Source organism: Canis aureus, chromosome 25 (assembly GCF_053574225.1).
Source record: "Canis aureus isolate CA01 chromosome 25, VMU_Caureus_v.1.0, whole genome shotgun sequence".
In the NCBI taxonomy this organism is placed as follows: domain Eukaryota; kingdom Metazoa; phylum Chordata; class Mammalia; order Carnivora; family Canidae; genus Canis; species Canis aureus.
In genome coordinates, this window is record NC_135635.1 from 29,716,381 (window position 1) to 29,734,077 (window position 17,697).

The following is a 17,697-nucleotide window of genomic DNA, read 5'->3' on the forward strand; positions in this document are numbered from 1 at the left end:
GAATTTTAGTATTTTGGTTGTCATATTTTTTATTCTTGGCTTTCTGTTGGTGCAGCAGTTTTAAATATTGATAAAATACTTTCTTCCTCATTTTGTAGTAGTATAAATGCTGTAGTGGTGAATGGATAATTGAATTAGTAATAGTTAAAGATAATGGTGTTTGCAGGGAAACTCCTTAAAAAGATAGTTTTATTTTGGATATATCCATACATAAGGCAGAGTACATGATTCTAGAGTTCTTCTTTACTACCGTTGAGTTACCAGAAGCACGTTGCTGCTACTAGAATCATCCATGATATATGCATCATACATGGAGATTGGGAAGCACGTAAGGGAAAGTACTCTCAGCTATGACAAGTGAGGATGACAAGCTATGGGTCTGTGGGTGGCTGTCTCAGCTTGGGAAGAATGATCCTCTGGTATTTAGAGTAACACTTTTCCCTTCCTAGGCACCAAACAGTGTCCTTTCACCCTTTCCAACTGAAACAGGGACCACATACTTAGATAGTAAAATTAAAGTTATAAGACTATTAGATCAAATGAAATACCTTTATAAATATACTCACCGAACACAATCATAAAAGAGATGAACACCTAGTGTGGTTGCCACAAAACAAATGGTATTGGCCAATAATTTAACTGTAGTCTTGAAATAAGAGTGGTTTTATTATCGGTGGAATGTATATTTCTTTAAGAATTGAGAGCTTGGAATTAAAAATAGAACAGATGCCCTGGAACTCATTTAATCCATACATTCACTAGGTTTTAATTAAAATCTTATATACATACTACTCGCAAAAAGTATTTTTGTGGTGGCCATTGTATGTATGTTTGGTAGTTTATGGTTTCACACATACTAGAACCCAACAGATTCACTAGTTCCTTAGAAGAATACCTTGACATAGAGGTCATTAGCTGAGCAAGGTGGAAGACATAGTGAGTTATATAAGCACCTGCAAATTTTAGATAAAGAACAGATTACATGCATGTGCGGTTATCTTACATAGTAGTAAGAAACCCTTGGCAGTCTTAAATTCCTATAGATGGAGGTCATAGTTGGGGCTACCCATGGATATATCTGAGCCTGCAAGAAGGAATTGCATCACTTATAGTATAAGAGAGGAAGGATTAAGAAAATAGGCTTCAGGGCAGCCTGGGTGGCTCAGTGGTTTAGCAGTGCCTTGGACCCAGGGTGTGGTCATGGAGACCTGGGATCGAGTCCTGTTGGGGGCTCCCTGCATGGAGCCTGCTTGTCCCTCTCCCTGTGCCTGTGCCTCTCTCTCTCTGTGTCTCTCATGAATAGATAAATAAAATCTTAAAAAAAAAGAAAAGAAAATAGGCTTCATTACATCTGACACCTTAGATTATCAATGGATTCACTGTCCACGGAAACACATACACCTGATCCTAATGTAATGTCTCTATTGCTGGTGTAGGTGAAGAGCCATCTCGAGATTCATTTCACCACCAAGTGACAAACAGAGTCATCATTTTGGAGTCTCCAGAGCACTGATGATCAATGAATACCTTTATTAAATTTCTCAGGTAAGTTGGCAAGTAAGTTCTGAAATAAAAGAAAGTATGTAACATGTCACAGAGTCAAATGTTAAAAATCCACCTACCTCTGACACTCCCTGAAGTTCTAAATGTTACAGAAGTCCCCAGTCCTGACTAACCTAATTTCATCCAAGACGTCTCTTTCTCTTTCAAAAACACAAATTCCAACTTTATAATATTATCTTATCTCCTGTTTTTTTATATTATTTTGTAGACTGATTTAATTACTCTCTGATGAGGAAAATTCATCATCCATTATCACAAATAACTCAATAGTTTCAGCTAGAAACCTCCATATAAAACAGTGAAAGGGAAATTTTCACTCTTTGTTCATGACATACTAGTGGTATAAAAATGCGTTGGGACTGTAACTTTCTCTTTTTTTGGTTTCCTTTCTTTCTTCCTTTAATCTCCTATTCTTTTTTTTTTTTTCCCTTTCCTTTGTCTACTTTCTTTATGGCCTCTCTTCTTTTCTTTTTTGTTTTTTTCCTTGTGTGGTTCACAAAAGCTTTGACAGAAGTGAAATGGAAATTAGCCATCACTTAAGATAAAGTCAGTAATCCTTACCGTAGCTTGAAATGCTCTCTATACTGGCCACCTGTGTCAACCTATTGGACCTCATCTAGCCACAGGATGCAAAGTCCCTGAGAAGGACTGAAGTTAATTCTTGGTGTTAAGTGATTGTAAATATTGTAGTCATATGAACTCCACCAAATATATCCAAAGCATTCACACACACAGACACCCTCTTTTCTCTGTGTGTGTATATGTGTCTTTTTCTTCCTCTACTCCACTTCTCTTTGTTCATTCCTGATGGATGCTTTTAAGTAAAATGGACCATATATATAAAAACTGAAAGAAAAAAAGGTGAAAAAATAAACAAATGATCATTAGCTTTCTGGGATCTAGTGACCTGCCTCACCAGAGGGTTGTGAAGATAATGAAGCTGTTTTGAGCCTCTCTTTCTTTCTCTTCGTGTTCTTTGACCCTTTCCACCTTCTATTTGTGTCTGTTACTTTCACATTTAATGCTTAGGGGGTGGAAAAATTTAGACACACCTCTTTTCAAATTAGAGCTGTACACTTACTAGCTATGTTACCTTTCTTTGTTGCAGTTGTCCTATCTTGAAAATAAGAATAATGTCGATTTCATAAAATTGGAGGCATTAAATCAGAGAGAATATATAAAGTACTTAATGTACTATAGAGCAAAAAAAACTAGTTGATACATGTTTCTTACATATTCACTTTCTTTTCTTCATTGGAATATACTTTCCTGAAAGGGTCTAATATCAGAAAGCTAAGCTAAAGGGAGAAGTTCTGTTAGTAAGTTGCTTATCCTGAGAGACTTCAAATTTTAAGCTACATATGTAATAGAAAAGTACCAAATTTATTCTATATTAAAGGGCATTCTAGAATGTTTGAGCTGGTAGGATTAAGATATAATTTCTTTCAGTAAATCTTATCTGTTGGAGAGGATAGTATTTGCATAACCGGTTCTATTAGTCACAAATCTTCTTTCATTATATGCTTGTCAATAAAATCATTTAAACATATGAAACATGACAGAAAAGTGAAGCATTATGGTTTCCAAATCTTTACCTGGTTATAGATTATCAACATCTGAATATCACAGTTTTACTTTATTTTATTTTATTTTTTTTACAGTTTTACTTTAAACATAATGATGCTTTATATCCTGTACTCGATACCGTTGGAACCATTAATCTCTATTTCTAATAAAACTTCATAACTAGTTAAGTGCAGTTGTTAAGTAATTTCTTTTTATAGTAAAAGCTTTTACAATTAACAAGCCAGACACTGATTCAAGTCATTATCAATTTCTCTGTGATTATTATAGCTTCCATAATAATCTGCACTCTATTAACATGGATTTGGCTGCACTTTAAAGAGCAGCATCATTAGCTTTGCTTTCACAAAAAAGAAGAGGAGAAAGTAGATTTTCAAATCCATGGACTCTCAGAGTTGCAAACTAACACCAAAGTTCTTGGACCAAAGACACAAATGATGCTGTGTTTCCTTTTGAACTTGACTTATTTTTGGTCTGAAACGGACTTTGGGAGCTTGCAATTAATTAATATATTTTTAACAATTGTCGATGTCTCATTTAAATTTCAAATTTGAACAAAGAAATACCTAGAAATTCATGCAGTTACACAGCAGAAAACTTACTGACTTTATAATTAATGTTTATCATCCAGAGGAAAAAATGGTCCCAGGAGGAAAGCCCAAGATGTAACAGTCATGCATCAGATACATTGTAAATGCAGTTGAATCTAGACAAATAATGACAGTGTAAAGCAATAATGATATTATGTTAATTGAACACATGAAAGTTCAAGACACAACTAAAAATCTAGAAAACAGCATGCTTTTCCAGAAGAAAATGACTAACTTTATACATTGTTGCCCATGCATTTTCAATTTCTATGGTAGGAACTTTCAGCTCTGATGGGGATAGAGTAGTTATTGGTGGGTCAGCATCCCTACCTGGTATAGAGAAATATAAATCAACTTCATATAATTAAATAAATAAAATAAAAATGAATAAAATACATATAACAAATAAAATGCAGAAAAAGTGTTTTTGAAAGGAGTAGACAGTTGCTGGAATAAAAAGAACTAGAGAGAATTTTGAAGGGACAAAAAGACATAAAGAATAGCTTTTTGCACACTTAAAACCTCAGGACATCTGCTAGACCCAGGCATTAGAGGCAGCTGGAAGTCTCCCACAAAGTCCAGAGGAGGGTTACTGAGAAAAGACAGGGAAAACAGAAGAATTATGGATGAAAAATTAGAGACTCGTGTACATAGCTAATTTTCCTTCAGTACATTTGCCAAACTCTGAGGCTACATGGAGTGCAGGCCTAAAATGTTGCAGAAAAGGTCTGAAGAACAGAGGAGAGTGTTACCATTCTCACATAAGGATAGAAATTAGAGGTTTTTACTGATAGAGGAAAACCCACAGAATACATACTATTTTTTAGTTAAAAACAAAAACAAAACAGGAACCTGGGAAGCAGTATAAATCAGAGGCGGTTCAAGTCTTACTAGATCTTTAGCCCAGTTTGATTTATCACCATCTCTGGTAAGATTAAGATGATACCCGTTTCTCTATCTGAGCTGTGAAATGAAGGAGAGTATTTTTCCAGATACAGAAAATAACATGAAAATAGTACGCAAATGTCTATAATATTTTAGAAGCATAGTGTCTGGAATCCCATCAGAGGTTAAAAAACAAAGCAAAAAAAAAAAAAAAACCAGGATCATAAGGAAACAGAAAATATAAATGGACATCTATGTAAATGCAAATACACATATATCGATGGATGACAGATAGAATTAAATAAGTGCTGTATCTAATCTAATGCTAGACACAGCATTAGATTAGATACAGCATAAAATAAGATTATAAATTAAGTGATAGGATGATGGAAAATATTTGAACATTTGCATAGGGGAAAAATTATGAACATTGAAAAAAAAGTGTCACCCAAACAGACTTAGAACATTACTGTGGATGAAGTCCAGAATTAGAAGGCATAGAATGTGGGGCAAAATCAATATTGGAGCTGTCAGGATTCAAACAAAATTAGAATACTTCAGATTGGAAAGATGAGTTGAAACACATTCAAGAAGTACTGAAATACTCAGTTTATGAATTTAATGATAACTATACCTACGTACATTCCAGTAGGAGCACTGAAAATCAAAGATAACAAAAAATAAAAGCAGGCAGAGAAACAGAATCACATTTCCTTCATAGCAGCAATAAGGAAGCTGCTGGCTGACCTTTCCTTGGGCGAGATGAGAACCACAGGAAATTGAACCAAGTCTCCAAAGTGCTGATAGGAATCAGCTCCCAACCTAGGAATCATCTATATGCATTGAAAATATTTTTCAAAAGCAAAGGTGAAATAGTGTTTTTGGACAATTAAAAACTGAAGGATAGTTCACAAGTTTAGAAAAACAAAAATTGAGACCAATTGTCACTAGCTAATCTGTAACAAAAGAAATACTAAATGAAGTAATTCCAGCAAAAAAACTTTCCAACAGAAAACAGAGCTTTGCAAGAAGGGATAAGAGCCCCCAGAAAGGGCATATATCAGGGCAAATACAAATGAACATTGATTGAATACCGATTTATAAAACATCATAATGCCTTATGAATTTTATTATTTTTTTTATTTATTTTTTTTTAATTTTTATTTATTTATGATAGTCACAGAGAGAGAAAGAGAGAGAGGCAGAGACATAGGCAGAGGGAGAAGCAGGCTCCATGCACCGGAAGCCCGATGTGGGATTCGATCCTGGGTCTCCAGGATCGCGCCCTGGGCCAAAGGCAGGCGCCAAACCACTGCGCCACCCAGGGATCCCTGCCTTATGAATTTTAAATCTCCTTGAAATATGACAAAAAATGGTAAATGAAGTTGAAGTTTTCTAGGGTCTAGTATTACTAAGGAAGTGAAAAAAGGAAATAAAATAATTGTATTAGACTATGAAGTGTAAAGTATAAAATATTTTTAAAATCTGCAGTGGCCACTAAACAAAATAAAAAATAAATTGGAAAACTAGCATGATAAATCTAAGTGATAAAAAACATGTGGGATTTACATATAGAGGGCAAGAAAAGAAAGATAAGATCATAAGACAGATGAATTAAATACTACAAAAGTTTGTATGTATTTAAAAACCTAAATAAATCAATACGTATGTCTTATGTAATTGAACCAAAGGTAAAAGACTTAGATTGCCAGACTTCATAAACAAAAGACACCTATATCCTACTTGTAAGAGATATCTATTGAATGTCAGAACACAGAGTGAGTGTAGTAGGATGGAAAGCAACAAATCATGCGAACACTAATCAGAAGAAAGCCAAACACCTGACAAAATGGACAAGAAGGACTTCAATTGTTATATATTTATAACACAGTTTCAAAATATGAAGAATAAAAATTGACAGAAAATGAACAAAAAGAAACAGACAAATGCATAATCATAATGGAAGATTGTAGTAAGCAGATAAAAATGAGAAAATCTACAGAAGACTATTATAATTAAGGCATTCAACCTCTTAGACATATGGAAAATATGTGGATTCTTTTCAAGAGCATATATAGTATTTCTCTAAGTTAGCCGTGTACTGTCACTAAAATTAAAATGATTTATATTACTTAGGGCATGGTCTCTTATGATAGTGAAATTTATCTAAGAGAAAATCAGAAAACTATTAATTGCTCATAAATGAAACAAAATATTAGTAAATAACAGAGGTCAGTGGAGGATATTCGAAGAAAGTTAAAGCAAATGGAATGACTATATGCTTCTTTAAATAACTCTGTCGCACAAACATACTAAGGAACACTTTCTAAGTTTCTGGGGCCAATTAAGCCTGACAAAGGAATTTGAAGAAGAAAGTTACTGACAAATGTTGCTGAACAAAGCAAATGCAAAATAAATCTCAGAAAGAGTAGCAATAAAATTTAGAAATATATATGCATATATTTGAAGTCTGTAAGTACATGCATTTATACGCACTGTATGAATACTTACTTAAAATTTACTATGTATGTGTATACATACACACATGAAAAACTGACAAATTAAGGTTTATTTTAGGCTTAAAGGTTGGTTTAACATTCAAAAAAATAATCCATTATTGGATTATTCATTGCACTTTAAAAGAGGACAAAACTTGTTCAATCAACTTCATAGTTATAGAAAAGAGAGTTGACAAAATTCAGTACGCTTTCCACAGTGTACTATCCCCAAAAGAAAAACATCCACAAAAAACTTTAACAAATCAGGAATAGTAGGGTACTTCTTTAACTTTCTTTCTTGTAGAAAGAAAATTTCTACAAATAACTTGTACAAAACAGAAATATATATATTTGGTGAAGACTTCATGAAAGGAATGGCTCCTGCTCTTGCCATTACTGAATATTGATTGGAACCATGTCTATATAGAAAAAGTCATGAACAAGAATGTTCACAGCAGCAGAGTTCTCAATAGCCACAAACCTGGAATCATTTTCAATGTTCAAACATACTAGAATGTATAAATTCTGGTCTATTCATTCAATGGAATACTGTAATATTCCATAATATTACATGAATATTAATGTATAAATAATAATAATGAATAAACCACATCTACCCACAATGACATGAAGGGATGATTACCCACAATGACACACAGTGGTGACATGATGGATCTCACAAACAGAATTTGAGTGAATGAGATATAACACAAAAGTGTGTACATATATTGTACACATTGTATGCTGTTGTAAGTGAGGAGAGTGTGTACACTTGTGTGATGGAGCTGGAAGACAATAGAAGGAGTTTTGGGAATTTAGATAATCAATTCATTTTTTTCTGGGTGCTGGTTACATTATGGTTTAATTTCTGAAAATTCATCAACCTGTATGCTATTATATTATATACTCTTTCCATGTGACTGTTAAATTAAGTTTATTTAAAATAACATAAAATAAATATTCTGAGGGAATAGACTGTTAAAATTCAAATGCATCAGATTTATAGGCTAATTTCATATTGTAAAGGCTTAAGAGGAAATACAATCAGCACACTTATTTTGTGTAATTATTCTTCATTAAAAGAAATAGCTTCTTTTCATTCTATATCTCTTTGTATGTGTGTATGTATATCTCTTTTTGGTGCACAGATCATTCCTCCTTTCTGTGAAAAAACACCATTTTAAGATGAGGGAAACCCAATTACTTTAATCAAATCATAATTCAAGTTTAGATCTGAAACCTATTTACTCTGGCAAGATGGATGATGCCATTGTGAATTTCAAACTATTTAATATTAGCATCATTACATTTCTCAATAGTTGGGCTTGAAACATGAGGCAATGTTTTCTTCTGCCAGTGCTCACAATAAACTTTTTACAAAATTTAATTAGAAAATTTTAAGGAATTTTCATCCCAAACCATCCTGTTCCTTATTCCTTTTCAATGGAATGTCCTAGCATAGCATATACTAGAAAGTAATATATATATACTTTTTTCTTTTTTCTTTTTTTTTTAAAGATTTTATTTATTTATTCATGAGAGACACAGAGAAAGAGAGAGGCAGAGACACAGGCAGAGGGAGGAGCAGGCTCCATGCAGGGAGCCTGACGTGGGACTCGATCCCGGATCTCCAGGATCACACCCTGGGCTGAAGGCGGTGCTAAACCGCTGAGCCACCTGGGCTGACCTATAAATGTATACTTTTATGTTCAGCAATAGAAAGCATTTTCGTCTGTATTCCAATTGAAAAAAAAAATATGTGTAAAATTAGCCATTAATGTAGTTCTTTATGTTTTTGGAATAATGTGAAAAATACTAGACTTTCAAAAGTATGATGAATAATGGTCTCTGCTTTAATCAAAACATGTATTTAGACAGTTGTTAACCAACCATACTAAATTTTCACCTAATAAAATATTCTAAGCATGTGTAAAAAACTTTAATGATAATGAAATGCTTTTCATCTAAAGCTTCTCCTTAACAATAAGACTAACCATGTAATAAATCTGTTCTACTAATCCTATTCTGTTTTTTGCCTTTTTCTCACATCTCATTAAATTTCTCTATGTATATCATGAATACATACAATAGCTATTAATACAATTTCACATAAGCAAATTAAAAATTACATTCTAGGATATGTCAGATTTTTTTCTAAAGTACTTTTATGTTTTTATAATGACTTTTAAAAGTGAATTGGAATAATGCAAAATTTTGTTATGTCTTCTATAATAAACTATGATTAGCACTTCTGTTATATGTTTTTAAATTATACCAAAGATATATGATTTCTGAATATCAATAGAGCATTCGAGATAGAAGAAGAATAATATGATGACATCTTATAAAGGGTAATCCTGTATATTTTTCCCATACCATCTTTCTCATAAGAAATACTTATTCATAAAATAAGGTAGAAATCACCTTCAGAGAAAATTCTAGCATCAATGCTACTTGTATATGACAAGAACGTACTTATAAAAATGATATGCCATCGAGCTAAAAAAATTAATGTATTTATTTATACAGGTAGGGATTCACAGATTTTTAAGGATGTTTGAACTCTGTCATGAAGACAAGTAGAGATACATTTATGGGTTTTAAACAAGATGCTAAAACAGTAAGTTTGTATTTCTGAAGATTTTTCTCAGACAAGGTGACAAGTTGATTGAAGATCTAGATGATTGAACTAAAATACACTTTAATGGTAATATTTGATAGATTAAATTAAATTTATGTCTGTGGAATAAAGTATTAAAAGTAGTAAATGATATGTTTATACATTGGGAGACTGAATATAGTTAAGTTGTCCCTTCTCTTTTGTTGGTAAAAATACTAAAAGTTTCTATGAAAACTTTTTTTTTAAAGATTTTATTTATTTATTCATGAGAAACACACACACACACACACACACACACACACACACAGAGGCAGCGGCACAGGCAGAGGGAGAAGCAGGCTCCATGCTGGGAGCCTAACGTCTATGAAAACTTAAGCAAGTTTTTTTTTTTTGTAGACATAGGCAAGGCTTTTTGAACATTTATATTGAAAAAGAGGCTCTACAATAGCCAAAGCGATTTTGAAAAAGAGGAATAAAGTGGGAAGAGTGACTTTCCCTGAGGTTGAGGCTTACTAGATACTAGAATAATGAAGACAATGTGGTATTGGCAGAGAGAGACATATAGGTCAGTGCAACATAACAGAGAACACAGAGTAGACCCATATGATGTGTTCAATTGATTTTTGACAAATATGCAAAAGCAAGTCAATGGAGGAAAGAGTCTTTTCAACAAATTATGCTAGAGAAACTGGGCATCCATATAAAAAAGAACAGAACCTCAACATAAACCTCACACCTTATACAAAAATTAACTCATAATGGATCTTGAGTGACCAGGTGGCTCAATCGGTTGAGGGTCTGACTCTTGATCTTGGCTAATGCCTTGATCTCAGAGTCCTGAGTTCAAGTGCCATGTTGGGCTCCACACCCACACCCAGGATGAAGCATACTTAAAAAAAATATAGTGGATCATGAACTTAAATGTACAATAAAAAAAAAGAATAAATTTTCTAAAAATAATTAGGAGAAAATCTTTGGGACCTATGACTAGGCAAAGAGATTTTAGATTTGTTACCAAGTGCACAATCCATAAATGGGAAATCTGATAAATTGGATCTCAGTAAAATTAAAAAGTTTTGCTCTGTAAAACATTATGTCAGAAGAATGAAAGGACAAGATAATATATTTGTAAGTCACATATCTGACAAAAAATCCTTTTAACTATAACATATAAAGAATTCTCAACTGTCAACACTAAAAAAACAAATATCTAATTATAAAGGCAAAAGGTATGTGCAGACATTTCACAGAGAGGATATACCAATGGAAAATAAGCATTTGGAAGTGCGTTCATCATCGGCCATTAGAAAAAGGCAAAACAAAATCACTTAACATTCCACAAGACAGAGAACAAAAGAGAGAACTGCATCAAGAAACTCCTAAAAGGTCTCTAGAGGCAGTCAGCAGAGCACTGATTGATGCACATATGTGGAGAAACTGTTCCTAGAAAGGACAGAAACATATGAAAGCATTAAAGAGCACATGGTGCTCACATGGGGTCAGGAACAGAGCTTATTCCCACCAGCCAGACTAGGAGATCTCATAATTCACAGGACTTTGATAGAGTGTGAAGATGGGCCTTGCCTTAGTAGTGGTGAATAATTCACCCTAAAGTAAATACTGCTCTAGTCTTGTCAAACAGACTTAAAAGGCAAGCCACAAAAAGATCAACTATTTCTCAGTAACACTGCATACCAGCATGGAACTCAAGAATATTTTAAGAATAAAAAACACATCCATTCTGCACCCAACAAGGTAAAATCCAAAAAGTCTGGCACCTAATTAAAGATGATCAAGCATGCAAAGATTCAGGAAAATATAAGCCTTAAAAGGTAAAACAAACAAGCAAACACAATTGATTGAGAACTGACATACATGATGGATTTAGTAGAAAAGGATACAAAACAGTTATGTTAAAATACTTAAGTAGAGACATAGAAGAAATAATAAAAGACCCTAATAGAAACCTCTGAGATGAAAAATACACTGAGTGTAATTGACAGCAGATCTGACACTTACGGAGAAAAGAATTAGAGAGCTTGAAGACATAGCTATAGAAACTTTCTAAAATGGAACACCCAGAGGAAAACAATTAACAAGTAAAAGTATAAAAATGAACTTTGGACAACTTCAAGATATGCATAATGGTGATCCCCAATAGAAAGGAGACAACAGGAAGGCAGAAAAAACACTTGAGAATTAATGAGTGCAGATTTTCCAAATCTGACAAAATATATAAATTTGTGTTTTCCAAGAAGCTTAATAAATCTTAAGCACAGAAACATAAAGAAAATTACATCAGGGTCAAATTTCTCAAAATGAGTGATAGAGAATCTTTTTTTTTATTTTTTAAGATTTTATTTATTTATTTTAGAGGTAAAAAGGAGGGTCAGTTGGAGAGGGAGAGAGAATCTCAAGCAGACCTTGTGCTTAGCATGGAGCCTCACATGGGGCTTGATCCCATAACCCTGACATCATGACCTGAGCCAAAACCAAGAGTCAGAAGCTGAACTGACTGTGCCCTGAGTGATAGAGAATCTTAAAAGCAGCCAAGGAAAAAATATCATATTACTTACAGGAAACAGAGATAAAGATGACAGATTTCTCACTGGAAACAGCAAGCAAGAAGAAATTAAAGCATCTTTAAAACACTGAAAGAAAAAAAAAATTGCCAACATAGAATTCTATATCCAGCAAAAATACATTTTACAAAGGAAGACAAAATAAAATCTGTCAGACATAAAACAGCTAGCACACATGTCAATAAAATGGAGAATGATACCAGGTGGAAATTGTGGATTTACACAAAGGAGTAAAAAGCATTGGAAATAATTACATGGCTAAATATTTGACTTTTTTATTATTTAAATCTCTGTAAAAGGTAATTGTATAAATGAAAATAATAGCAAAGTGTTCTTGAGTTTATAATATATGCAACATTAAAATATATAACAATAGTTATTATATAAGGTCAGGAGAAGAGAAATGGAAGTATACTGATATGAAATCCTTATGTTGCACTTTTGGTAACATAAAAGCACATGAAGGTGGGCTATATTAAGTTAGAGGTGTACACTATAAACCCTAGACCAATCAAGAAAATAACAAAAGAAACAGACACATGGAATCATAAAAAATATGAGTTCAGGGCAGCCCAGGTGGCTCAGTGGTCTAGCACCGCCTTCAGCCCAGGGCCTGATTCTGGAGTCCCAGAATCGAGTCCCACATCGGACTCCCTGCATGGAACCTGCCTCTCCCTCTGCCTGTGTCTCTGCCTTTCTCTCTCTCTGCGTCTCTCATGAATAAATAAATAAAATCTTAAAAAAAAAGAATTAAAAATAGGAGTTCATCCAAAGACAGAAAAAGAAGAAAAGAGAAAGAATGGATGAGGCAAGTAGAAAATAAATAATGAGGTAATATAAATTTACACTAGATAATTACATTAAATTTCAATTATCTACTTTAGTTAAAAGGCAAAGATTGTCAGATTACATAGAAAAGAAGACCCAGCTGTATCTTGTAAAAAAAAAAAAAAATCCCCCCTCCAAAAATAAGATCCCTCCCCCCAAAAATTCACCCGCCCTCAAATAAAAAAAAAAAAAAAAAGACACACTCAGCTACAAGTTAAAAGAGTGGAAAAAGGAATAGGACACTTGCAGTAAATAAAGAAGACTTAGGTTATTGTATTAATGGCAGACAAATACCATTTAGAATACATTCATATACACTGATACATACATACCCCCACCCACACAGGTTTTATTCCTTTCTAACAGAGGCAAGAGTTTTTAAAACAATATTTTGTATGCTTCTGCTTCTCTTGAGCCAGAGAAATTCTTTTGGGATTCCAAAACCTTGGCTTTGGTAATGAAGGACCAAGGTTTGGAGAACCAGAAGCCCAGAGTTTCTAATATCAGCCATTAGGCAGAGAAAAGAGTAAGAAGGTGATGTAAGAGGAGTTTTCCTACCACTAGAAAAGGAGACACTGGTACTTTCAGCTTGTGGTGAAGAAACATATCACAGGGGAAAGAGCTAGGGTGGTGTTTGTTGGAGGAGAGAACAAAGTGTGCTCGCACAGCAATTAGAGGAGAGCTAGAAGCTAATTGCAAATTTGTAAGAACACAGAGATGGCACCTCCTGAGCGCTACAACTAAAGTTTGAAGTGACAAAAGAAAGAGGAAGTGTGTAATAATTAAGTAAAAGGAAACTCTGAGGTAAAAGTATAACCAGTAAGATTATGTCTGGGATATAGTGAGGAGGTGGTCATACATCTCAGTAAACTTTAAATATTTAAATTAAGTTTACAGTTGTCCAGAAGCACTTTCATGCTAAAATTCAGAATTCCTGAAAAATCAATCACTCTGAATGTTTTCCATCAGGAAGCTTATTTAAAATAAGGATATGTGGGGAAAAAATGACTTGCTTTCACTGAGGGAGTGTTATTTTAGGAAGTTTTCTATGTGGTTAGATATTTTTACATGCGCAATAGTAATCATAGTTATTATAGTAACATAATGGTGAACACTTGGAATCGCCAATGAGGCACTGGGGTAGTTAATTTACATGTTTTCCATTTTATCCTTCACCACATGTGTCAAGGGAAGTATTTTTATCTCCATTCCACATATGAAGAAACTGCTACTCAATGACATATCTAAATGGTTTGACTAGAAAGTGGCAAATTAGACTCAAACTATTCTAACTCCAAGCCCTCACCTTTTTAACAGGATGACAGATCATGAGCCTGTAACTAATAAAACTGAAAGAAAATAGCATAGCCAAAACAATAGTTTCCTGCATGAACAGTAGGATCTCTTTTGCATGTGCAGCTGAAGGCAAAATTCATCTAATCTAGTTTCCAGGGACTATATAGGTAGTGAGAGTTCTAGGTAGAATTTCTGAGACTTGAATTCCACCATTAGGCTAACCTTAATTTCAACCTACTACTTTCTCCTCGTTGAGCTGAGACAAACTGATTTTGACTAGCTGGTTCTTTCTAGGTTCCATTTTTCTCATGTTTTTATTTAGTATCACCTTTTCTTTCTTCCTTTTTTTAAAAAATATTTTATTTATTTATTCATGATAGACAGAGAGAGAGAGAGAGAGAGAAACAGAGAGAGACAAGCAGAGGGAGAAGCAGGCTCCGTGCCGGGATCCCAACGCAGGACTCGATCCCGGGTCTCTGGGATTACGCCCTCGGCCAAAGGCAGGGGCTAAACCGCTGGGCCACCCAGGGATCCCCAAGTATCACCTTTTCTTTGCTGATAGTCTCACTCTGATTCTGGCTCCTATTCTGAGCACAAAGGCTGCCTATCTGGTGCCATAGACATCTCTCTTATCCACCATTTGAGATCTAGGTAGGGTCATTTGGTTACAAAAAAAAGAGACTCATTCAAGCTGCTTAAATAAACATGTGATTTATAATTAGGAGTAACATGGGCTGAATTGGGAATTAGAATTCCTTTAGTAAACAGGGGTGCCTGAGTGGCTCAGTCAGTTAAGCATCTGCCTTCAGCTCAGGTCATAATCCTGGGGTCCTGGCGTGGAGTCCTGTGTTAGGTTCCCTGCTCAGTGGGGAGTCTGTTTCTTCCTCTTCCTCTGTCCCTCCATCTTGATCATGTTCTCTCTACTCTGTCAAATAAATAAATAAATAAATAAATAATAAATAAATAAATAAATAAATAAATAAATAAATAAATAATAAAATTTTCAAAGAATCCCTTCAGTAAATGAAGCATCTCTGGAGACCAACTTCACTCAAGAAGAGAGGGTACAGGCTATTAGTGAAGACAGTTTTGATACGGGAGAGCTTGATTCTTATCTCATGGAGTTGAAGAATGAATCTCACGGACAACAGAGAGTGAGCAAAGCAATAGAGGTTTATTAAGCAGAGATACAGAGAAAGCTCTCAAAAGCGAGAGGGGTCCCGACAGGGTTACCACTGAGGGGGGTTATGGTCTGTCTTTTAAAGGAAACTAGCTAGGGAACTTGGTCTATTTCTTATCAATATCAGGGTGGATATTTAGAACAAATACAGTGGACTAATAACTATCATAACAAACAAGATTTTTTAAAAAAGATTTTATTCATCCATTCATGAGAAACACATAGAGGGAAAGAGAGAGAAAGAGAGAGGGGGAGAGAGAGAGAGAGACCCAGGCAGAGGGAGAAGCAGGCTCCATGCAGGGAACCCGAGTGGGACTCAATCCAGGGTCTCCAGGATCATGTCCTGGGCTGAAGGCGGTGCCAAAACGCTGAGCCACGGGGGCTGCCCACAAACAAGATTTTTTTTTTCTTGTAAATAACATGAGCCTAAACAAGGGGTTCCCTTCTCTCTGGTTAATATCTCCTCCATAATATTTCTCTTCATCTGAGATTTCTGTTATTACTTAGTATCCATTAAAGGAGGATGCTCCCTAATATTTTGGAGCTAGAGAGCCAGGTTTATTTTTGTTTTTACTGTCTTATCTCTGTTTGGGATGGGTTGGAGCCTGACTCTGGGGCCTTTCCTATCTTTCCCTGCCTAGCCCCCTCTGCCCCTAACTCGTTCCTATATCAGTTTCACTTCACTCCTCAGGGGAATGACCTATGAGCTATGTGTTCTTGGAAAATTCTCTTGTTTTCCTCTTCTGTAAAATATAGATCATAACAGCACCTACACCATAGGTGTGTGATGGTTAAATGATTATAGCACATGTGAGCTATTATATTTTGGCTGGACCTGGACCACAATACCCCTTAAGTATGTGTGAACTTCACTATTACTTTGAATAAACTGCATAGTCACTTAAAACTTTTTTTGAGGTGAAATTCACATAGTATATATTTAACCATCAAAATTGTGCATTCTTGGGATGCCTGGGTGGCTCAGCAGTTGCTGCCTGCCTTTGGCCCAGGGTATGATCCTGGAGACCCGGGATCGAGTTCCGCATCGGGCTCCTGGCATGGAACCTGCTTCTCCCTCTGCCTGTGTCTCTGCCTCTCTCTCTCTCTGTGTCTCTCACGAATAAATAAATAAAATCTTAAAAAAAAATGTACATTCTCCATGTTGTGTACATATTACCTCTATCTAGTTCCAAAACATATTCATGTCTCCCAAAGAAAACCCCATACCCATTTAAGTAATCTATCTCCTTTCTCATGCCTCCCACCTAGGGCCATTTAAAAAAAATGTGGTACAAACACAACACACAACTAACATACAATTTACATCTTAACCATTTTAAGTGTACCATTCAGTAGCATTAACTGTGTTCACATTGTTGTTCAACGCATCTTTAGACGTTTTCATCTTGAAAACTGAAACTCAATACCCATTGAAGAAAAGCTCCCCATTTCCCCCTTCAACAGCCCTTGGCAACCACCATTGTACTTTCTGGTTCTATAAATTTGACTATATTTGATAACTTATGTAAGTGGAATAATACAGTATCTAATTTTTTGGTGACTAGCTTATTTCACTTACATATATCCTCCATGTGCATCCTTGTTGGAGTATCTGGCAGGGTTTTCTTTTTTTTTTTAAAAATCTGAATAATATTTTACGGCACATAATACCACATTTTCCTTATCCATTTATGAGCCAGTGGACATTCAGGTTGCTACCACCTCTTGGTGATTGTGACTAATGCTACTATGAACATGGGTGTGCTTATAGTCACTTTTGACTTTTTATTTTATCTGCAAGCTTTCATTGTTCTCTTCCTATAACACACTTGCATATTGTTTTTCCAATTCTTACTATCTTTCATTACTTCATAGATTTTGCTTATAGTAATAACTATTTTAAATTAATCAGTATAAGTCTGATTTCATTAGATGACCTGATGAAGTATCAAATTTTTGTGATTGTTTCAGTACCAAAATAAAGAAAAATGTGATTCAACCTGGGATTTGTTCACATGACCAAAGATCATAGAGCAGACGCTCATGAATGAGACTTTTCTGTGAATCTCAG